This window comes from Callorhinus ursinus, unplaced genomic scaffold, assembly GCF_003265705.2.
Source record: "Callorhinus ursinus isolate GAN/ISIS: 27379988/994484 unplaced genomic scaffold, GSC_fseal_2.0 scaffold4, whole genome shotgun sequence".
NCBI classification, from domain to species: Eukaryota; Metazoa; Chordata; class Mammalia; order Carnivora; family Otariidae; genus Callorhinus; species Callorhinus ursinus.
Window position 1 is genome coordinate 4,615,559 of NW_027397066.1, and position 23,714 is coordinate 4,639,272.

Sequence of the window (23,714 nt, forward strand, 5' to 3'; positions counted from 1 at the left end):
GAGGATCCCGAGCTGCCGATGAAGACTCGAGACTTGGGTGCTGGGTCCTTGTGCAGGAACACGCGGTGCCTGGTGGAGCCAACGGCTTACATGCATGTGGGGGCCACCCCCTCCCTCCACAACACCACCCCTTTGTTACTTACCCGGTTCACCCCCGAGGTCCCTCTGCTCCTCACAGGGATGGCCACTAGGGCCGTGGAGGCCCAGGCTGAGGAGCGGAGGTCTAGATGAGGTTGAGGAGCAGGGACACGGGTGCGCTGAGTGGTAACCCAGCTGCAGAAGGTGATGATGCCTGAGCAGTTAGCCAGGTGGGCAAGCCTGGGGGGCTCTCAGGAGGAGGGCACAGTGGGGCACAGGCTGGGCAGAGGGCAAGTGTGCATGGGGAGACTGCAGGCCATCCAGGAAGGCAGACTGTAAAACAGGGTGGGAGTTGGGGGCTGCGGGTTGTGGAGGCCTGTGGGGCAGGCTTGAGGAGGCTGGATTTTCGCTGGGGCTGGTGGGGCTGGGAAGGGCATTGAGCTGAGGAGGAAGAGACCAGAGCTGGGTTGAGAAGGGCCACTGTGGCATCAGTGAGGAGAGGGGCTGTGGCCCATGTTGTCAGGCCTCTGCCATGTCCCCTCAGAGCCCCATACTGTTTTTGTGCATAAGGACCCCAAAGTGCTTTCTTTTCCAAGAGCCTGCACCTGGGTCTTCCTCAGGCTGCTGGAGCTCCTCTTGCCTGTGCCCTGGGGGGCTCGAGGTTCCTGGGCATCTGTGTCCTCTGAGGGGCAGCAGGGACGGGCAGGTATCATGGTGCAAACACCCCGGCCCCTCGCTCCTGATGGGGACACCCTGGGGGTGACCTACACTCCCCTCAGGGCTGAGCCAGGTTGTCCTCCGTGTGCCTTTTCTTGGCCTCCTTTCCATCCTGGTCCCAACTCCCCACGCTTCCCAGTTTTTCCTGGGAACACGAACTAATCACTTCTGCTCAGAACCTTGCCTCAGAGTCCACTTCTAGACAGGGTGACGAAGAAGCCGGGCTGTCACTCAAAAGGATGTTCAGGGGAAATACAATGAGAAAGGACCCAGGCAGTGGCTGCCCGCTCAGTCAGGAGGCTTGGAGGCAGAGGCGGATGGGGAGGGAGGTGCTGAGGCCCTAGCGCACCAGAGGCTGGAAGTCAGCACCGTGGACAGCACCGGGTGGCGGTCGCCTGGTTCTTTACCTTGGGGCTCCGCATTGGCTGGGCCTCGGGGACCACAATGGGGTTTTACAGATTGGGCATTTTACACCACTGCTGAAAACCAGGCCATCCTCCGATCAATGCCATCCTGCCCAGGGGCTTGGGCTTCCCTTAGGAAGAGGCTGGTCTGTTCCTTCCATGCCCACCCTGCAAATCCTTGGCCCTAGGGGACAGGGTCTGATAGGACTTCGGGTTTCCCTGTTTCTGCTTCTCCTATGCATGGGATTGGAATTCTGCCTTGAACTTGCCAAGACATAGGACTGATTGTTCAGGCATGAGGCTCTGAAGGTAGACAGATACCATTTCCTGAGGACGTCCCAGAAAATGAATCTGTGAAGCATTTGTTTACTGGTCCACTTCCAATGTGGATTGCTTTCCATTTGTTTGTTGACCCCGTGCTAGGCCCTGAGGACCTAGGGATGGCTCAGTCCCCAGGGTCATGCCTCAGGGAAGTAGTGTGGAAGGGAGACAGTTGGACAAAGAGACAACTATGATGTGTGTCATTTTGATGAGTTCTGGGAGGGAGGGTGCCACGGACTGTGAGACCTCTTTGTGGTGATGGAGGGATGGGGAACGTGACCCAGTGTTTCCTGAGCTGGTCTTAAGCGAGTTTCCAGGCAGTGAAGTGAAAGCCGAGGGCAGGCTGGGTGGAGGCGTTGGCCCCTGAAGAATGTGAAATAGCATGGTGTGCATGAAGAAGGGTAAGTAGCAATGTGTGGGTTAAGCTTAAGCTGGCTAAGCTGGGACTGGCAGTATGGATTTGGTTGGCAAGGACTCACGACATGTGCCTGTGCATCTGGACTTGACCCTGAAGGTGTAGCCATCCAACAAAGGTATTTAAGCTGGAGTGTGATGGAGTCAGATAAGAAAGATCTCTCCAGATCTCGAGGGAAGAGGAGATCAGGCAGGGGACCCTGGAGGCAGGAGGGCCATGGGGAGACTTGCAGACTTTTCAGGGGAAGGGAGAGGGGCTAGTCCCAGTGTCTGGCCATGAGGCTGTGACCAGAAGCATCCGTCAGCCCAGATCATGCTTCCCTAATTTAGAAGAAAATGACAGGAAAGATACTTGTCATCTCTGCTCTCCTGGGATGGAAATAAACTATTTTGAACCATGCCAAAGTTAGATTTCTAATTTTCTTCTTCATCTGCGTCTCATTTAGAGCACTGGAAACTGGAAAAGCGGCACAGTGAGAACGTCGTGCCGTAAATCAGTACACGTCACAAGCTGTAGAGCGAGTCATCTCTGCATGAGTGCACATGCTGCATTTATAATAAACCTAATTCTTTATCTTTCTGGGCTTCAGACTAGTAATTAGTAATTCCTGCTGATGCTGGGCAACCAGTGCTTATGCAGGGTTAATGGAAAGCAAGTTTATTTGAACTGCCTTTGCTGTTGCTGATGGATGTCCAGTGGGCTGTTCTGCCTGGTAGTAGAGGGGAAACATCCCATTTATTTTGTTCTTGCCTCTTCTATAAATAAGGGTGGCAATAGTAACAAACATCATTTGCTGAGTTCTTCCCACATCCCCCCGGTGCTGCTGAGGGATTCAGCGTGAAAGGATCCTCTGTCCAGATGTCGTCTGCCCCGTGTGTTCCGAAGTCCTGGGACTGGTACGTGGGTTTGCTCTGTGCCCACGCTGTGTCACGTTTCTACCCCGTAAACCATAGTGGGTCAGGGACTGCCTCTGCACTGTGCGTGTTATTATTAGCTTAATATTTTTCCTTAAAAACTGGCTCTCTGCCATAAATGGAAAACCAGCAAATCAGGCCAAAAGTAAAAGGTAACTGTAAAGATAAGTGTGGGTGTCTCTGCTCAAGCAGGATGTGTATGTTCCTGGGAAACCTCTAAATTGGGAAAATCGCTTGCTGACCCCGGGCTGGTGAGCAGAATACGTCCGGGGCAGAGCACTGGAAACGTATGCAGCCTTGAACTGGAATGCTAACAAATGTAGTAACAATCCTCTAAAAATCTAGCACAGTTAAAAAACATGTTGGGGGCGCCTGGGTGGCCCAGTCGGTGAAGCATCTGCCTTCGGCTCAGGTCATGGTCTCAGGGTCCTGGGGTCGAGCCCCACGTTGGGCTCCCTGCTCAGTGGGGAGCCTGCTTCTCCCTCTGCCTCTCCCCGCTCTCATGCTCCCTCTTTTTCTCTCTGTCTCTCAAATAAATAAAGTCTTAAAAAAAACACATGTTGAATTCCTAATAAATATTGGAGCAATTGTATAATTTTCTCCTGTGAAACAAGGTGAAGGATGTTTGATGTACAGGTGGAGACGAGTTCCAAGCACAGAAAGAGAGACTTGCCCACCAAACCCTTCCAGACTGAGCCAAGAGAAGGGAGCGAGCGAGCGAACGGGCACGGTTTCCCGTGCTGTCTTCCTTGGCAGCTTGCTGTGTTGGGCTGTTCGTGGTTTTTGTGTTCAGCTGCCTCCGCTGGCTGGCACAAAACATTCACACACCGAGAAACATCGTGCCTGAGCCAACCCGACTTTCCTGTGCTCCTGACATCATTCTCCTGTTTGCCAGTCACACATGACCCACTTTGCTTTGCAGCGGTACCGACTGTGAGGTGGCAAGCTGTGTCGTTCTGTGCGGCTGGGGACACGGTGGGGGGCCGGGGACCAGGACTGTTTGTCCGGGCGCCTGGGATGAGAAAGGACGGGAAGGAGAGGTTTTGTGAGGACTCTGGCGTAAGTGCGCTCTGTGTGCCTTCCAGAAGATCTGGTAAAACCGCAGTCAAGCCAACAGCAGTGCTGCTTGGGGACCGGTCCAGACTGAAAGGAGGGAAATGAGCCGAAATATTTCTGTCCCCTCCCTCGCCAGGGTCCATAGTTGTGTTATGTGAGAAAACTTAGTTTTGGAGACAGGAGTCGGCAGCTCACTCCCGCAGGGTGGGGTGGGTGCTTTATCTAAGCGCAGGGGTGTTGTGAGGATTCGATGAGCGAGGGTTTGAAGGGACAGACAGCAGAGGTAGCCATGGCGTCGAGGGGCCATCAAGGTGGCAGAGACTTGCTCGCACCGCTGAGTGCCACCCCGTCATGTCTGCTGGAAGCTGCTGAGTCTGTCTTTGTGCACCGAGTTCCCGGGCGTGTTTCTGAGTCCTTACAAGTACATCTCCGTAAACACAGGAGACAGATGGCGGGAGACGCGACTCCCTCTGCTGTCCCTCTTTGCCTTGGTTGAGTTCAGCTTTGAAGACAGGGGCCCTCGCGGGTTTATAATGACGGGGTCCTGGATGAAGGGACGTTGATGAGACAGCTCTGGTCCCGGCTTCCCTGGCTCCGGTCAAGCCAGGCTCCTCTCTGGGCTCGAATTCCCCATCTTTAAAAGGAAGGGGTCACGCCCGATGGCCCCAGGAGGCCTTTGCAGCCCTCGAGTCTCACATCCCCCTGTGGCCAACAGAAAGATGGCCTAAGCCAGAGATGCAGTTTCCTTCTGAGCAATTCCAGCCATGTCTCTTGACGGCCATGTTCACGTAGCACTTCAGCAGCTTTTTTGAGGAAATGGAACCAGAGGTGTGTCCTTCACGTTAATGACCAGGAAACCTGGTTGGTCGGGCCATGAGCAAAGGACACCATGTGTGAGGAGACACAGCGCAGTGTGATGCTGGGAGTGGCAGAGGGATGCTCCATGCAGGGGGCTCTTACGATGTGTGGGAAGAAATCAGAAATTCAGGTTTGTGGGTCAAATCTCACAAATTTCTAAATGTTCACTGAGAAGTCTTCAAACATCAGGTGGGCCAAAGCGCATATGTGGGGTCAGCTTGCCCAAGGACAGCTTGGGCATTTGTGACCTCTGCATTCTAGTCCACGTAAGGGGCTCAGTGGACAGTGGCCCACGGACCACACCTGGACTGCCTCCTGTTTTCATAAATGGAGTTTCGTGGAATGTAGCTATACGGATTTGCTCAGGTGCCTTCATTCTGCAGCAGGGCTGAGAAGCTTTGTTGGACACAGTGCAGCCTGCGAAGCCGAAAATGTTTCTTCTCTGGTCCTTTATGGAAAAAGTGCCAACCCCTGAGGGGGTCATTGTAGGGCAGGGGAAGCATTCCGGATTTGGAACCAGGATGACCTGAGTACACAGCCCGGCTCAGGGAATTCCAGCTTGAAAATGACAGGGTAGAGACAGTGTTCCCCCCCCTCCCTTTTTTCTTTCCTCTTGGAAATTATCCTGAAGCAGTAAGTGGACCAGTGGAGTTGTTCATCTCTGATGCTGCCTTGGCATCTGGAACCCCATGTGTGGGGAAGGTCAATGCGGGCCGCCTGTGGGTGCAGGAGGACTCCAGAGGGAGAGAAGATGCCTAGGGCTGCAGAGCTCAGACGGAGCAGGGAAGCAGAATTCTCCACACCTTGTGGAGCAGCGAGTTTGAGTACCTCGTTGGCTCGGAGCCCTCCCACTCTAGTTTTCTACAAAGGGAAAGCAGGGAAGTGTGGGCTGAACATGGTTTCGCGTGGACAAACCATATTTTCCAGAAGCAGTCCCCAGGGGAGGCAGGGCGGGCGGCAGGGGGGAAGAGGCTCTGTGTGGGGTGCAGCCTTGTGGCCTCTTTGCCTGGAAAACAGTAGAGGCCGAAAGAGCTGACCCTCACTCACTGCCTTGTATCATGAGAACTGCCTCGCTTTTTGGGCTGTCTTGCACACGGCTCTTGTATAAGTGGGTGGCTCAGGAAGAACCTGCCTCATGCAAAGATGAGTCATAGTCAGTAGGAACCAGCACAGACTCCATATGAAATTACTCTAAAAAGTCAGGAAAGTAAGAGGTGAAGAATGTGCACGAGAAGCAAGTACCACAGAGCCGAGGACAATTTCAGCTGTACACAGTGTCTTGGTTGAGGGAGAGGCACACAAGGCGGTCACACCTGTAAGACAGAAGTGCCGTGTAGGTGTGCAAGCACTCAGGAGAGGGGGCAACATGGCGGAGCCCCGTGAAACAGATGGACTGAAAAATACACTCTTCCAAGAGGTGAAGTCCACCATGGAATTATCCCAGCAGGAAATACAGAGAAACACTGGGAGATCCAGCGGCTGGGAAGAGCCAGGCAGATTCATATAAATCAAGGAGGAGAAAGCAAGTGACATAGGAGGCGGAGGGGATCCAACAGACATGCGAAGTGCGGTCCCTGGAGATGGGAATGAAAGTGATTAAGTAAACCAGTTGATTTCAAGAAAACCTTTTGTGGATTTTGAATTTGTGCATCAAAAGGGAGTGTAGTGAGCGACGAAGAGGAAAAACACACTCAGGGGTGAATTACGAGGGAAGATGAGGTACCATTTTCATCTGCCATAGAGACAAGGACCAGATGGCCAATGATGTGTGTGCTGGCGAGGGCACAGGGGAAGCAGGGATGCAGGGAGTGGTCACAATGTTGGACTCAAGGAGCTCACTTCTAACCACTGTCTACTGAAGAAGCTCCCACACGTGAGGAATGACACGGGTCCCTGAGATGCATCGTACCATTGTTGGCAATGCCAAAGTGTAGAAGGAACTGCTGGCCACTGGTAAGGGACTGGCCAGACTATCCCAGAGTCTCATAACGATTGGCAATGGAAAGCGTGAGGCAGCCCAAAACACCCTGAAGTGGGTCAATGTCTAAGATATTTTAGGTGAAATGGGCAAGGTGCAGAGTGGTGGGTGATCTGGGACACCGTGGTTGATGAAAGTAGGTTATGTTGTCATTGCTGTCCATACCATATTTTGGGCAGGATGATGCGCGTGACACTGTTCACCATGGTCGCCACCAGGCAGGCGAGTGGGGGATGGGGAGGGAGAAGCATGTTGGGGAGACTCACTGTCACTGTTGCCTTTGTTGCATGACCAGAGGCTGCACAACTTAGAAAGGTGATGACCATAAGCTCTGGAGAGCGGAGGCTACATGCTGGCTGGGCCGCCTACTCTCTGTGTGACCTTGGGCACGTTACTTCCCTTTTGTGGTCTCAGCTGTGCACAATGGAGTCAAGGATACTACCTCCCTGCTATGGTCTTAATGTTTATGTCCCCCCAAAATGCATATGTGGGATCCTAACCCGAAGGGGGTGATACTAGGAGGTGGGGCTTTTGGGAGGTGTTGAGGTCACGCAGGCAGAGCCTTCCTGATTAGGAATACTGTCTCAGAAAGAGATCCCAGACAGCTAGCTTGTCTCTTCTGCCATGTGGCGTTAGAGTAAAAAGACCGCTGAGAATAGGGGCTCTCACCGCACACCAAATCTGCTGATGCCTTGGCCTTGGACTCCCCAGCCTCTAGAACGTGAGAACAATCGTTGCTCGTAAGCCCCTTGGTCTATGGTATTTTGTTATAGCAGCCGGAACGAGCTGGGATGCTACCATATAAAGTTGTTGAGGATTAAGGGAATTAATTCAAGTGCAGCGATTAGGCAGAACCATAATAAGTACAGTCACATTAGCTGTTACGATTACTGTGTCCATGGTTGAACCCAAGGCTCAGATGTGGAGCTTGTGCGCCTCTTGGCCTGGTGGTGGATCAGCCACAGCCAGGAAGTAAGAGGTCTGGAGCCGGGCGCTGAGGAGGGACAACCAGCACGGCCTGGGTGTCAGGGGTGCTGCGCAGGGGTCGCCGCCATCCTGCTGGGTCTCAACGGGGAGATGAGGTGGTCCCGTTCCATACCCCTCAGCTGTGCCAAGCTCTCACGACGCCAACGCCAGGCGTAGGGAGGGTGGAGAAGTGGAGGTGCATGCGCACGGCCGTCGGAAGCATAAAGGAGAGCCACCGCCTGGAAGGGGATTTGCCAACATGGAGACACGGCCTCCAGTCTAGCTACCCCCTTTCCCCGGGAAGTAGGGCAGAAAAACTGCTGCAGCTCTGCACAAACAAAGACCGTTCACCGATCTTCTCCAATCCCCAAAGCTCCAAAAGCCTGGAGATTTTTTGTAACTTATTTGGCAGCAAAACCTGACTTAAATTGAGTTGACTGAGAGTCTTGAGTGGATTGAGAGTCCTTATTTGTCCCTTTAGTGTGAATTTTCATATGTTTTGCTACAGAAATAGAAATGTGGTTCAGCATGGGGCACTGGCCCAGATCCTCGAGGACCTCCTCTGACTTACGCTCACTCCCCCGCCAGTGCGGGGGCCCGGTTCAGAGTGGGCAAGCATGGCAGGGGACTGCGTTGGGGGCGTGGATGGCGGGGAGAGTGGAGAGCAGGTGTCTGGCCCAGCCTCCACCCTGAGTCCACGAAGCTGGAAAGCATCTGAGGTAGGCTTGGGATCGTGAGAACCCAGGCTCTCATGGGAGGGCTTCTCCAGAAGCTGACCCTGAGACCATACAGCAGTGCAAGTGATTAGTAAGGACATGCTCCCCGGGGAGACTAGGTGGGGCGTGGGGAAGGCAGGGCAGGGAAGGGCAGGGTGTGGTTTCAGGTGAAAGTAGTTTCTGGCCTGATCCTGGTGGATTGTCCCCACCCAGGGTAGGGCGGCCATTATGGCCATGGGGCTGGGGCGCAGGGTGGTCCTCACCATGCCCAGGCACTCCCTGCTTTCTTTGGGGGTGAGAAAGCAGCTCTAGGAGCAGGAGGGCATCTTCCTTCCAGAGAATTCTGGGTGCAGAGGGCCAGAAGCTTGCACGCAGAGAAGCCGGGGGGGGGGCAGGAGGAGTTTGGAAACCGGGAACAGGGAATGATGGAAAACAGGGTCCCCGGTGTAGGCTTGGCACTCAGTCCCCTCCGGGACACAGACTGGGGAAGGGCGGAATTACAAAGGAACCAGGGCACGGTGGTCTAACCTCTGGGTCGTCCTGGGTTCTGGAGGCCTGCCGGTGTCTCTGCCGGGCCCTCCTCACTGCAGAGGTCCCTGGAAGCCCTGTGGCCCTGCCTTATTCTGTCCCAGGAGGTGGCCCTCACCCCATCACATGCTGAAGATCACATTCCAAAGTGGCTCATGCTAGCTCATGAGAACCATTTACCAAGCTTTTCCTTTTGTGAGCTGGTCATTATCTTGGTAGCAGTTTGAACTTGGCCATAGTATGAGTATTTCTCCTATGGAGATGGGCAGTTGCTATGGTTCAGGCCCCTCCTCCCTCTGTGGTTCAGCCGCTGTCTTGGGTGGGCTCAGTCAGATTATGAGTGCTCAGTATGACTGCGAATCTCTGGCTGTGGGCCTTACCTCACAATGACACTCTGAACGCCAGTTTTTCCCAGCACCCTGTGGTGGTGGGGTCTTGTCACTTAGGGGAGTCCCCTTTCTCTTCCTGAACCTATGGTCCCCTTTGGCTTTTCACGGATATAAGGCACTAGAAGTGGAGCAGAGAAAGCACAGATTTTGGAGCCAGACCACTGGTGCAGGCTGTGTGATCTCAGGCAACTTGCTAGACCTCTCTGGGCCTTGCCTGCCTTCTTGGAAATCTGGATGATCATCATGGACCTCCCAGGGCTTCAAGGGAGATCAGGGGAGACCGTGCAGCTGGCCGCTGTGAAGCAGCATGGACATCAAGGGTCTAGTTATGGCAGACTCTCATTGATATTGGTGTTGGGGAAAATGCAGCTCATTGTGGGGAAGGAAATGGATTCACGTGGCCACTTCTTAAGTGGAAGTTCACATCCCAACTTTGGTCCAGGCCCAGTTGGGAGGTGATATTGATGGACTAGGCTCTGAGCAGCATCCTTAGCCTAAGTGACTGGGGCGTTCAGGTGGGGGTCAGGCTCCTGTAGATAGGATGTGTGACCTTGGGCAAGGCCATCAGCCCCTCTGGGGGTGTGCCCTCCTTACGCCTTTTCTGTACTGAGCAGTTGGAGCAGGCCATCCTCAGGGAGGACCCCCTCATCCTCAGACCTCTGGAAGCTTCCTGGGAGCCAGCCTGCACTCCCAGAGCCTTTCTTCTTGGATGTGACTGGGCATTCATTTGTCCCTTAACCATGAACTCTGTTCCATCAAGAATTGATGTCCATGGTGTTAACATACAATAAAGCTTCAAGAAGGTAGTTAAATGCTAGGAGACAGGTCATACATTTGGCTTTTCATCCCTGTCAGAGCTTTCTCACTACAGACAAGGAGAAGCATGACAGCAGCACAGTATATTCTGCGGTGAGCTTGATCTAGAGCAACAGCCAGGACCGCGGGGGCCCCTCGTGCTGTTCATGACCATGGACTGGGGTGTCCTTCTGATCGATGGCACTGGAATTAGTTCTCTTATACTTGACTGCTTGTTTTGGGATTTCCCTTTAATATTTGCTGTTGCTCTCTTTCATGGCTTTCCTTCCTTCTAGTCTTAAATTAAAACACATCTTAGTGAGGCTTGGGGTCTTCGTCATTTTATTTTATTTTTTTTACACTGTAGAGGGGCCTGAGATTTACTCTTAATTGACTATTGATTATCTGATTTGAGCCACACTTTTTTTTTTTAAGGGATGTGAAAATCAGCTTAGAGATGAAAATAAAAGATGGGGCGTTTAAGTTAGAAAAACACAATGTCATGGTCAGAAATTTGGGCTGCGTCTGCCCTGGTTGTGGGGTTTAGAACTGGGATGGCAACAACAGCCCGAGGGCTAAATCCAGCCCACTGCCTGTTTTTGTAACTACAGTTTTATGCTCATTTACAGATTGTGTGCGGCTGCCTTCGCACGATCATGGCAGAGGTGGGGAACTGCGACAGAAGCCGTGTGCCCCACAGACTTCTCTCCATGTTGGCTCTGCAGCCTTTTTTAGAAAGAGTTTGCCAACTGTGATGGTTATTTGTGAACTTGGCTGGGCCATGGTGCCCAGACGTGTGGTCCGACATTACTGTAGATGTTTCTGTGAGTCATTCTTAGACGTGACTAACATTGAGATCTGTAGACATTGAGTTAAGCAGATTACCTTTTAGGGTATGGGTGGGCCTCATTTAATTAGTTGATGGCTGGAATAGAATGAGGACTGACGTCTTCTGGGCGAGGGGGAATTCTGCCAGAAGACAGCCTTCAGACTCACAAACTGCAACATGACTTCTTCCTGAGTCTTTAGGCTTCTGGCCAACCCTGCAGCTTTTGGACTTCTCAGCCTCCATAATCACATGAGCCAATTCCTTATTAGATTTCTTTCTCTGTATAAACATCCTATTGGTTTTGTTTTCCCTGACTCATGCCAACCCTTGGGATAGAGGAAAGCGTGTGGCTCAGGGTCAGACAATATGTAGTGAAAGACTGTATATATCCCAGGAGTCAGGCGGACCTGGATTTGAATCCCAGCTCTGCCCCTTCCTGGTTGGGACTTTGGAGCTGATCCCTTCGCCTCTCAGGGCTCTGGTTCTGATTCTGGAGATTGCGGCTGTCTGCTGCCCACTTTGCAGGGTCCTTGTTCATGACTGAGACACTTGACAAGGGGCCTGGCGCCCGTTGTGCTCACTGTCAGTGTTAGCACCGTAAAGGAGTTGCCTGGCTTACTCGTCAGTCTCTTGTGAATTTGGTTCAGTGGAGTCAGCTGTCCAGGCCTGCTAAACTCCAGCTGGCCCTGACAAGATGTGGTTTCTGAGCCAGAAAAATGGTGGCTTTGTGACATTGGTCTCCTCCCTGTTCCCCATCCCCCTCCACAGAACCGAACAAGCCCCAGGCCCAGGAGCTGATATCAGCTCCTGTAAACTTGGCTGGACGATGGGGGCTTCAGGCCAGCCGTGTCCTGACTTCTTGTAGAGAGGCGTCTGTCCAGGCAACTGCTAGAGGGGATCAGCACACCCATGACAGGAACCAGAGGCGAACAGAGACCGTGAAAGTCTCCTCCCAGGAGGCCCTTCCAGCCTTCTCTTCCGGATACCCACCGGACAGCCTGGCTGTGGATCGCTGCAGGGAGAGATGGGGTGGACTTGTGGGCGGGTGCACGAGAGGATGGTACAGGAGGTGCCACCGTGCTGGACAGCCAGGGAGTGTGGGTGCTGGCCCGGCTCTGTCCTTTCAAATTTCAAACCGCGGTCCTCACCCAGCCTCCTCTCTGGCTCGTTTCCTCATTTGCAAAAGCAGGGGCACCGGCGCCCACCTCGGTGGCACTCCGTGTCATGGGAGGAACTAGGACCTGGGCCCAGGAGGCTCCTTCCCAGCATCCTGCCTGTGCCGTGCTCATGTAGGTTGGACACCTGGAGCTTCTCCCTCTATACCTGGCCTCCCTATGAGATGGTAACCTCCTTCTGGTTCCAGCTGCTTACTGGGGCTTCCATTACTGTGGCCACTCCTGCGGGGGGCTCACTGTCTAGCAGGAGATGTGCAAACAGACCCCTAACAGGCCAGTGGCCTTTAGAGGTGAGGGTGACAGAGAAGGGGGTGGCTGTCATCCCTGGGGGTGTGGACAGACTTCATGAGGAGGGTAAGCGGGGGGCATGACCCTGTAGGCCATGTGTGGAGCCCAGGCACATTGGGGAGGCTGCTCCCATTTCTGTCTGGCTGGAGCTGAGCACGGGAGAAGGGGCGAGGAGCCTGGGATGCTGGCAGGGACAGCCTCCTGGGAAGGCCCCGGCATGGGCGCCCCTGGCCTGGCTGCAAATGGCAACACTCAAGATGCGGTTGTTGAGTTAGTCAGAAGGAATTGTCCGGGATTTCCTGGTCTTCGTTTGAGCACCGAGGTACTGAATGTGGAGCCCTCATTCTCCCACTCAGGTCTTTTATTCATGCAATAAACATGTATGGAGTACCTGCTGTATGCCAGACCTGTTCTAGGCACTGGGCATGTGGCAGGGGCCTGGCAGACCCTAGCGCCCTAAGTCCCATGGGTGCAGAGCAGTCAGTAGGGGTCCGAAGCTGGGCCAACTCAGCTGTGTGGGTCCCATTAGCAAAGAGCTAGGCTCTGGGCCAAAGAGGAGAGTGGGGTGGCCTGCTGTGCAGATGGGAAGAACACAGGCTTGCCATCAGAGCTGAGCATGAATTCTGCCCTGCCATGTGACTCCCTGATGACCTTGGGCAGGTGACCTGACCTCTTGGGCTTGTTCCTCTTTCTATAAAAGGAGCTGAACTTGATTTCTTGAGGGCCCCGGCCAGTACCCACCCTCCATGATGCCGTTCCTGCTCTGCTCTAGGATACTCCAGTCTGTCTTCTGACGCTGCCTTGGGAGTGCTTTGGAATGCTGGCAGGTACGCAGAATAAAGTGGGGGTGCTGCAGGCTTCGTGGGGACGACGCTGAACTTGCGCCTGAAACATAAGGAGCACGTGGTCGTGCAGGTGTGAATTCCTGTAGCAAACACACATCTCCCTGGGCAGACTGAGCCGGCCACTCTCCAGGCTGGTCCCAAACCCCGTGTCCTGAGGCCATGAGCACCCGAGGGCCAGGCCCCCATCTTGTTTCTGTCCCTCCCCAGGCCTCAGCCTGGAGCCCGGCACACGGGAGGCATGCCGGAAGAGCTTGTGGAAACACATGGGTGAATGGAAGTATTCCTGCTGTTGCCATGAGGTTACTGTCTCATAGGCAGGCCAGGTATAGAGGGAGAGCAGGACCGCAAGGCCGCCTCTCCCCTCCATGATGGGCGTGGCGTGTGAGGGCTGCGGGCTGCAGGCCGATCCCAGGAGCTGCTTCCTGACACTCCCAGGCCCGGCGGAGAGACCCAGTGGGTCCCCGGGATGGAGCGCACCATGGAGGGAAGTGATTGGCCATGGCCCCACGGGCACCATGGCAACGGCTGGGTGCCTCCTGGCTCCCTGGATTGGCTGCATGGATTAGAGCCTGGCTCTGGGAGATGGCCTGCCTGCCCCCGCACCCCGGCTGCAGAGGCCCCCCCTGCCACACTCAAGTATTGATTCTGGGGCCCGTTCTCCCTGCACGCGAATTGACCCCCACAGATGCCACTCCCCGCCGTCTCGGTCAAGTGCCATAGCCTGGCAGTGAACAGTGATTTCTCACAATGCTGGAGGCTGGAAATCCATAGTCACGGTGCCAGCCAGTTTGGTTCTCGGTGAGAGCTCTCTTCCCAGGCTGCATACGGCTACCTTCTCGCATGATGCAAAGAGAAGCAAGCTCTCTCGTTTCTTCTTAGAAGAGCGCTAATCCCTCTGCGGGCTCCACCCTTGTGACCCGCTTGCCTCCCAGGGGCCCCACCTCCAAATATCATCCCCCTGGGGGTTAGGGCCTCAACATATGAATTCTGGGGGGATACCAACATTCGGTCCACGGCCCCCAGGATCTGATGGTGGGGTGGCTTCAGAAACGCCAGGCTGTGCTGCTCTGTGGGGGACGGGCAGGGACAAGCTTTTCCCAGGGTTCCTGTGTGTGCTGAAGAGGAAATTGCAGCTGCTGGGGCTGCCCGGGGCTGGCACAAAGGCAGAGGGTTTTGCATTTGCTCCGAAACCAAAAGCCACAGGTTCACACGCTAGGGCAGGTGGCAGAGGTGAATGCGTAGGGCTCCTGAGCCCGAGCTTAATGATTGTGGGGAGGGTGTGGCTTAGCTTGTGCCCTGGGCCAGCAGGGTCTCCGCGGGGGGGCCAACAGGGAAGAGCTCACTAGGGGTGGGGAGGACAGGCCGCAGGGGAGTGGAGCAGGCTGCTCTAGGGACCCAGCAGAGAAGGAAGGCCCTTGACCCACCCCATGCAGCCTTTGCCTTCGGGCACATGGCCCTGCCACATTCTTCCTCTCATCCTCAGATAGCTCCCGATGAATGAGCACAGGAACGGCGAATGCCATCTTTAGAGCCTTCTGGGTCCCAGGCTCGTGCTAAATCCTTTGCCTAAGGGAAGACTTAAGTCTTCCCTGGGATAATCCTAGAGTTGGAGACTTGCATCCCCAAGTCCCAGAGGAAGAAATGGGCACAGAGAGGCCAGCTAGGCAGCTAGGCAGTGCTGGAGTCGGGTTTTGGACCCCCAGAGTCAGGCTCTGAGGTCTTAGCATTGGCCATTTGTGAAGGAAGAAGTAGACTCTCGGAGGTGTGGTCATTGTCCCGGGTCTTGTGGGAGATAGGGGCACGCTCCACCTGCCTCTCCCTCAGAGCTTGACACACAGGGCACAGTCCTATCCTGAGCCTCTGCACACCCTGCCTAGAGTGTTCTTCCTCTCCCAGTGCCACACCCCACCAGCGGTCCAGGCCCACGTACAGGGCCTGCTTTGAGGAGGCCTTTCCTGGGATCCCCTAGGTACATCTCCCCAACACTGCTTGCCCTGTTTGGCGTCCGTCTTCCCAGCTGGAATGAAATTTCTTGAGGACGTGTGTTTCTTGCTTACTAAACTGCCTATCTGCATAGATAGCACAGGGTTTGGCACACAGTAGGGCTCTGAATATGGGTTGAAGGAATGAGCCAGTGCCGAGTGAATACATTGCAGCCCCTCCCCTGCAGGGCACGGCCATGGGAGGAAGTGAGTGTCTGGCAGGCCCTGGGACAGGTTGTGAACCCATGTTGCCGGGTTGTTCCCTGGCTGAGAGATGATGTGTGTAAGATGCACGGCGTGTTACTGGCACTCGGTGGGCGCTCAGGCAGTGCTAGTTATTATTCTCTTGAAACTTTGGCGAAGCAGGTGTGACATTTATTGAGGTTCTGCTGTGTGCTAGAGCCTTTACATGTGTTACTGTTATGGGCTGAATTGTGTGTCCCCCCGGATTCATATGTTGGGTCCTAACCCCCAGCATCTCCAAATGTGACTGTGTCTTTCTCCAGAGCTAGTGTAGGCTCGGTTTCATCCGCGAGGCTGCTGAGCTCAGAGGATGCTGCCCAGATTCTTTTGTAGAATCTATGTATGTACCTGGTCTGGCTACCAAGCTGTTTTTTGCCTGCCTTTCATTTGATGCTGACCGTACCCCACGAACGGCCGGATCTGAGCAGGTGCAGAGCCCAGCGTGGCGCAGGCTCGGTGCTCCCCTGGCGGTCCTGTGCCAGGCGTCCTCCTCTCTTCCCTCAGGTCTCTGGCGATGGAAGCCACCTGGTTGGTCTGCACCGTGCCAGCCAGGTCTGCGGCAGCCGGCGGGCACGTGGCGCAAAGCAGGTGACGCTCCGCTCTGGAGCTGCCCATCACGATGAGCCATAAACACTCAGTGTAACACCTCGGTGCCGGGTGGGGTGCTCTGATTGCCAGAAATGGGATGGGGCATTGGTCCCAGCTAGGGCCTGGAGACCAGGCAGGAGCCGCAAAGCCAGATTTGTCAAGGGCGGCCTGGGAAGCTGGGAAGCATGAAGCCAACGATGTCCTTGGGCGGGACGGACCAGCCGCGGGACCTTGGGCCACGTGGCCATGGCCAAATTCTGGGACCGTTCTCTTTACGAGCATCCGATTGGCCCGCACGTGTCATGTGACAGCCAGGAAGCTCGTGATTGGCTGAGCCCAGGTCTCCTGTCTCAGTGTGGTTGGGGGCACAGAGGGGAGTCTGGCCGCTGCATTTCTGCCGAGGGCATGCAAATAGGAAGGGGCCACACACAGAGCAGCCAGAAAGATATCAGACGCCCACCACTTCCACTGTGTGTCCCCCACTACGCTTGGGGTGAAGGGTAGTGCCATGGGGTTATGCCTCGGTGCCTCTGGCCCCAGTGATCTCTCTGCCCGGAATACCCTCCATGCTCTTCAGAGCCCAGCCCTGCACCCCTCCTCCACGGAGCCCTCCTCAAGCCCACCAGGCCACCCCCCGTCGCCCCCACCCACAGCAGTGCAGCTTCCCTCCCAAGGCTGTTGGCCCAGTTGGAGAAAGCCCAGGCTTGGTAAACAGGTGATGGTACATTCACCTAAAATATCTGGTTAGTCACCTTCAGCCACGTATTTAGTGAGCACGCAGTGTGGCTCGGTCCTGGTGCCAGGAATGTCGGGACCATCTCTACAGATCAGATGCACATCAGTCCAGTCATTGTCAGTGGCTTATATTGCCTTATATGGCCATGGTGCCTCATTTTACCAACGTGCTTTCTTGGGCAGTAGGTTTGTTTTTACTCTGTTCACACCATCTACTGAGCCCTGGAATTCATCACTTCCATCAGCAGATCATAGGTACTTGGTCCCCAGCAGTTCCCTTTCCAGACCTAAGCAAGTGGGAGCCAGAGGTGGGCATAGGGAGGCGGTGACGGGCCTGCCCCTGCAGCTCACGGGCAGAAGCTGACCCGTTGCAGAACAAGTCTGGTCCCCGGGACCCAAAGCTGCATGGGCAGCTCCGAATCCCCGGCTGGGCCCTCTGAAAAGCCTTGCTGCCTGCTTGGTTGATGGGAGGGAGGGGACGCTCTTGATCCACGCACAGCAAATGATCTCACTCTCACCTTTATCGCTGGCAGTTTGTGCTTATGGAAGGAGACATTGGCAGTGGGGCTTGGCAGAAAACAAGCCATTTGTTGTGGCCGTGTGCCAGCCTGCGTGTTGTCACACAGCCTGTCCTTGGGAAGTCTTGCCCACCTGTCGCGGGGAGCAGAACATGTGTCCGTGTGCGTGTGAGACAGAATTGTCCACACCCTTGATAACACAGTTCCCCGGGGGAGGCAGCATGAATGGGTAGAAGAAATTGGGGGCTCCAGACTGTAGTGGGTTGAATGGTGTCCCCCCAAATTTGAATCCACCCAAAACCTCAGAATATGACCTTACTGGGAAGTAGAGTCTTTGCAGATGTAATGGTTTAAGATGAAGTCATACTGGAGTCGGATGGGCCCTGAATCCAGTGACTGGTGTCCTTAGAAGAGGGGGGACACACAGGGACACGAGGGAGAGTGTCATGTGAACACAGAGGCAGAGACTGGAGTGACACACCTACAAGCCAAGGAAGGCCAAGGGCTGCGGGCCACCACCAAAAGCGAGAAGGGCAAGGACAGGCTTTGCCCTGGAGCCTCCATAGGGACCCAGCCCTGCTGACACCCTGACATTGGCCTTCTGGCCTCCAGAACCATGAAACAATACATTTCCAGAGTTTCCAGCCTCTGTATTCGTAGTGGGAAAGACAACAGGCCCGGCCTGGCCCCTAACTTGCTGACCCCACTTTTCTTCCTCGGCAAAGTGAGGTGTTAGACACCGTACGGGTAACACACATTTGCTGTAAATGACCAGATAGAGAATATATTTTCGATTTTGTAGGACTAAAATACAGTAGTGTCTGTTGCATAGGTTGCTTTGTTATCCTTGTTTGTTTGTTGTTTGTTTTACAACCCTTTACAAATGCAAAGAACATTCTTTTTGTTGGGGGGGAGGGCAGAGGGGGAGAGAGAGAGAATCTTAAGCAGCCTCCATGCCCAGCACGGAGCCCGACACGGGGCTAGATCTTACGATCCTGAGATTTCATGACCCTGAGATCATGACCTGAGCCGAAATCAAGAGTGGACTCTTCACCGACTGAGCCACCCAGGCGCCCTGACAAATGCAAAAAAACATTGTTAATCTTGGATTGGATTTGGCTCACTGACTGCAGTTTGCCAGGCCCTGGATCTGAGGCATGAATTCTGCTTGCGGGGAGCCCCAGTCCCACGCACAGCCCTCCTGGGCCAAAGGGTCCTGCGTTCTGCTGTCAGCCACATGCTGATGGAGGAGCCAGCCTGGAACCCCTCAGGTCCACATTTTCCCACCTGTCAGTGTGGATAAGGGCTGATTTTCCTGAGTGAAGGTCACGGGACAGCACTAGGCGGGGCATACCGGCCTGTGTCCGTGCCCAGGGCCCTTCTGTCTTGTTCGCACTTCACTCCCTGGTGCCAGGCGCAGGGCCCGGGGGAGAGTGTCTGAAGAAGGAAGGAAACTTTCCAGAAGCTCTCTCTGGGTCAGGTGTCCTCAGCTCCCGTTTCCACAGCAATGCCTTCCATGCTGTCATTGTCCCTTAGGGAGGGCAGGTCATCTGGCTGAGTCACCTCCATACGTACATGTTTGATGACGGAGGAGAGTCCGCGAGAGTGAGGGACGCCTGATGGGGGTCTGGGCTGTTGTCTGCGGTTTGAACCACACCCAATGCTGGCACAGCAGAAGGGCTGGGGCCCGGCTTCAGTCCCACAGATGCAGCATCTAGAAAAGAGGGAAATGATGTCTAAAAGCAGTGCGAGCTGGTCCTGGGAGCACGGAGTTTGACGTCAGACCCCGATTTGAATTCTATCTTTGCTGCCTAGGAGCTGTGTGACCCTGAGTGAATGTCTTAACCATGCTGGGCTTCAGGCTTCTCTCTTGGAGGGCCCAGCAAGCCTCCCTGTCAGGCGTGTCCTGAGGACAGGGTGAGGAGCAGCCTGGTGTACGGGGGTGCTCACTGTTACTAACAGTTCTGTTGCCCCGTGGCCTCCGAAGGATAGAGCCTCACCTTTTTGCCAAGCCCTCTCTCCTTCCAGAGTGGGTTTGTGTCCCCTGTCCCCTTGGGTCCTTCCCATCTTGCCACTGTGCAAGGGTTGCTCTGGTCATCCCCATTTTACAGATGAAGAAACAGAGGCTCAGCAAGGGAGGTGACGTACCTGAGGCCACAAGGCGAGGTGCCGGGCAGAGTGGGGGCCACAGCCTGCTTCTCCTCTGGCCCCTCCTCCCCCATCCAGAGTCCCTGCCTGCTCAAGGCCGTGTCTTGGCCACAGACGGTTGGGCCACGTGGGCCAGAGCTAGGAGAAGCCTCCATCATCTTAGATCATTGGATTGAATGACAAAATCCGTCAGGAACGCCACCATCTGAGGCCTGGTGACTCCACTGAGCCCCGCCCTGCTCGCTGTTCCATGTGCCCACCTTCTTCCTCCCCTCCCCTCCCTGGGCACACACAGCCAGGATCCCACCCTTGATTAGATTTTCCCAGCTTTAATCAGAATCTATCCCAAGAAGGCCTGTTTGATTGCCCTCACCTAACAGGCATCTTTGAATTATTGCCACAGGGCTGAGGCCATGGGCTGGGGTCCCTGGGGGCCCCCTACTTGAGAGCCTCTGCTGGAGAATGCATTTACCCAGAAGCTGGAGCTGTGTCCAGAGGGAGCCAGGCAGGCTGGGGCCTGGAAACGCATCCCGTTGAGCTGCCCTTGGGATTCGAGGAGCTGGAGCTCATTCCTGGCATATTGCAGGGAGGGGGTGGGTGTTATCCAGGAGGGCCACAGACAGGGAGGGGCGCCAGGAGCCCCAGAAAGGGTGGTGCTTAGAAGAGTCCAAGGCCCGAAGCCGGTATCAACAGGCATTAGAATTAGAGGAAGGGCCATGCCCTTGATTAGCGTGCCTCAGAGGATGTGTGTGCGCACCTTGTCCATGGGGCCTAGGCATCCCCGAGCTCTTGTTTTCTTAAAAGCAGCACCCCCCTACCCCATCCCTGTTCCTCTCCATTCACTCCCTCCCCTCCTTGTCCTCGACGACATCCTTACAGGGGGCCCAGGGGCTGATCCAGACAGGGGTCAAGGAGGCAGCACAGAGAAGCAGAATATGGCTTTTAGCGCTGTGCTGTGGCGAGTGGAGGACGTGGCTTAGGGGTCTTGGCAAATGGGCTTCCTAATAGTGAACCCCGGAATTGGTCTGGCATACCCACCCATCTCTAGACTCGGGCAGGCATGCAGGGGCAGAGCCCGATGGGTGGGCTCTCTGTGGGCACCTGGCTCCCAGGAGGAAGGCGGGCGGCTGGGCTCTTCCGTCAGCCCTCCTTCCAGGGACACCAGAGCGAGTCACCCTCCCTCTCAGGATGAGTGCCTCCCCTGCAGAAACACAGCAGGAGTCTGCAAGAAGTGTCTCCCCAACTCTGGCAAGTGGTGCGAGCCATCCTGTGGGGTGGTGACAGCGTGGCCCCGGGGTAGGAGCCCAAATCTTGAGAAACAGAAGGATCTGGAGTCAGAGCCTGGCTCTGCCACTTGACGTCTGTGTGGCTGGAGGGCATGTTGGCAGCCCAGACTGTCAGTGGGTCAGTGTAACTAGAGCAGGGTAGGGGGGAAGGGGGGATGGCAAGAGAGAAGCCTGGCTGGGGTGCCGAGGGGCTCAGCCAGGGCTACCACTTCCTCCTGGAGCTAGCAGCTGGTCCGCTGTGTGCGAGAAGACAGGCCGCAGGGGGAAGGGGGTGGGCAAGGCTGGAGGCAGTGGTGGTGAGCGCTCGGCTGAGCCGAGGCTGGGGGTGTCCCAGAACATGATAGGGGGCTTCAAGATGACAGGAGGGACGGGCTGTGCTGCTCGATTGGTCATGACATTTCCACTGGGTTCCATTCAGACCTGGCTTTGAATCCGTGCTCTCATTCCTGGTAGCAGTGTGACTTTGCCAAGTTGTATGCCCTCCCTGAACCTCAGTTTTCCCATCTGTGAAGTGGGAGAAACTCCCCGCTCTGGGGTTGTGTGCATGCGTAGAGAGCACCTGGCCCAGACCTGGGAGCTTGGGCAGCCTAATGAGTATAGTATCCTGGTCAGCATGTTGTCATGAGGGAGGTGGAGGGGCATTGAGCTTGTTCTGGCTTTGAGGCTGGGCTGATGGGTGGACATGGCAGAGGAGTGGGTTCGTTTCAGAAGATGGTGGGCTCAGTCCTAGACATGTTGTATTTAGACTTCTGGTGAGGGGGCAGCTGGGTGGCTCAGTCGGTGAAGTGTCTGCCTTCAGCTCAGGTCATAATCTTGGGGTTCTGGGATGGAGCCCCGCATCGGGCTCCGTGCTCAGTGGGGAATCTGCTCCTCCCGCTGCCTTTTCCCCTCCCCCGCTTATGCTCGTGCACACACACACTCTCAAATAAATAAATAAAATTAAAAAAAAAAAACTTCTGGTGAGAAATCCAAGTAGAAAGACCCAATGTGACAAGCAGGGATTAGAACAAAAAATTGAACCTGGGGTCCCTGTCACTTGTCATGTGGATACTGGAGCTGGGTGCTCTGTGTGGGCCCAGAAGGCAGACGGGATGAAAAGGGGAAACCGGTAAGGGAACCCTTGGGGGAAGGATGTTCTCACCACCATAGCCACCTTAAGTCGGAATGGGTTGTGCAAGGAGATTGTGAGTTCCCCGTCGTGGGAGGTATGAGAGTCAGCTGAAGGTCTCCCTGGGTGGCTGTGGAGAGAGGACAGCAGAGAGGGCTGGCCTGGATGATCTTCAGGTGCCCTCCTGTGTGTCCGAAGCTCTTCAAGGCTCTTGGTATCTGCCCGGCCTCCACACAGGATTCAGGGCACAGAGGTTCTTTCCAAAGTGTAATGGTCACCCTGGTCCACACAGGCTTGAGCCTTGGCTGGGCAAGCTTATCAAGGTTTGTTTGTTTGTTTGTTTTTTCTTTTTTCACAAAAACAGTAAAGCAGGCACAAATTTGCCTTTAAAATAAGATGCTGAGCGTCTGCCAAATGCAAATGGATTGAAACAGCTGAAAGTCTAACCTTGAGACGTGTTGTGTCGTTGGTCGATTCCGCAGAGCTCTGAGCCCCTTGCGGGCTGTCCTGGCGGACCCACTGACACTGGCGGGTGTGGGTCCTCGGGGAGGCATCCCGTCCCGGGTGTTCAGCTCTGAGCGAGGGACATACAGCCGGTCCTTGAACACATGGACAAGGGAGTGTGGCTGTCATGATCCGCTCTGTGCCAGGACAGGGCTCTTTGTCCATTGTCCTGGCATTTCATGACCCTGTCTCCCCAGATACCTGCACCCATTGCCGTCACCACCCGTCCCATCGCTGTGAGCATGAGTGAGATGGTCCTCCGGCCCCTGGGAGAGTGGCCCCTTGCTCCCAGGGTCACGGGCAGCAGGCTGGTGCCGGAAGCTGGTAGCACATGCTGAGCATGTGCCGAGATAGCCCTGGGCAGGAAGTACTTTCAGATGAGGCCCCAAGGCTCAGAGGGGTTAGGTGACTGGGCTGAGTTTGCACAGCCATGAGCCATGAAGGAGCGGCTGTTCCCGCTGGGGTCTCCACTTGCTGGTCCTCCCTCCACGCTGCAGGGCCTCGTTCTAGATAACACCCCGTACAGGGCCTTGTGAACACACCAGCAGTTCACTGCGAGTGCCTTTCCCCACCTTCTCTGAGCCTCAGCTTCCCCATCTGTATGATGGGAGGAACACCTACCCCTTTTACAAGGCTCTTTGAACTTGAAGTGAGAGCCAGATACTGGCTCTGCGTAAACTGTAAGTGCCTGTCGCCTTCCTGGAGAGCAAAAGGGACTGTCACCTTTGCCTGTTGCTCCCCCGTGGCCTCCTGCTTTCTGTCCAACTGGACTCATCTCAGCAGAGAACAGAGCTGCCTGCATATTCGTTTCCACGGGCATTCCCACTGCGCACGTGGACAGAGCATTCACACGCCCAGCTCAGATCTTCGGGGAACTAGTCCTAGGGGTAGAAAGTAACACAGGGCACCTCTGAGTAAATCCTGAGTAACGTACCTGCTCAGACTAGTTCTAGCTCCAGCCAGGAGCAGGACACACACATCCTAGGTGCTGTTTCGTTTCTTTGAATGTTTATCTGTTAAACCACACACCGTAGCCACACGCATGCCCGTGCACAATTTATAGTGCTGTCCCAAGCATTATTTGGTAGATTTGGGCCCCATGGACCTGTTTCTGGCCATTGACTGGCAACATGGTGTTGACTGCAGAGTCATGAGTGAGGATTCTCTGATTCTGATGCAGGCGGATGAAACCTGTGTGAGGCAGGGAGCAGGGTCCCAAGGGGCTGGTGGCGGCTGGGAGCTGACTGGTCCTGGGTGGGAGTCCGGTTCTGCATCCGGCTAGCTGTGGTGTTGGGCCAGTCCCCCCACTTCTCAGGCCTCGGCGTCTCCA

General features: G+C 55.1%; 1 protein-coding gene and 1 long non-coding RNA gene across 3 annotated transcripts in view; one reads left to right on the top strand and one right to left on the bottom strand.

Moving 5' to 3' along the window:
• The window catches only part of PPP2R2C (protein phosphatase 2 regulatory subunit Bgamma), a 134,075-nt gene that overhangs the window by 28,401 nt on the left and 81,960 nt on the right, over positions 1 to 23,714 (top strand). The gene's annotated exons all lie outside the window — the stretch shown is intronic.
• LOC141372434 (uncharacterized) lies at positions 7,633 to 9,264 on the bottom strand. The gene is made up of 3 exons (XR_012377687.1): positions 8,952 to 9,264; positions 8,279 to 8,485; positions 7,633 to 7,946 (listed from the first exon to the last, which is right to left on the bottom strand). It is a non-coding gene; the product is annotated as an uncharacterized lncRNA (long non-coding RNA).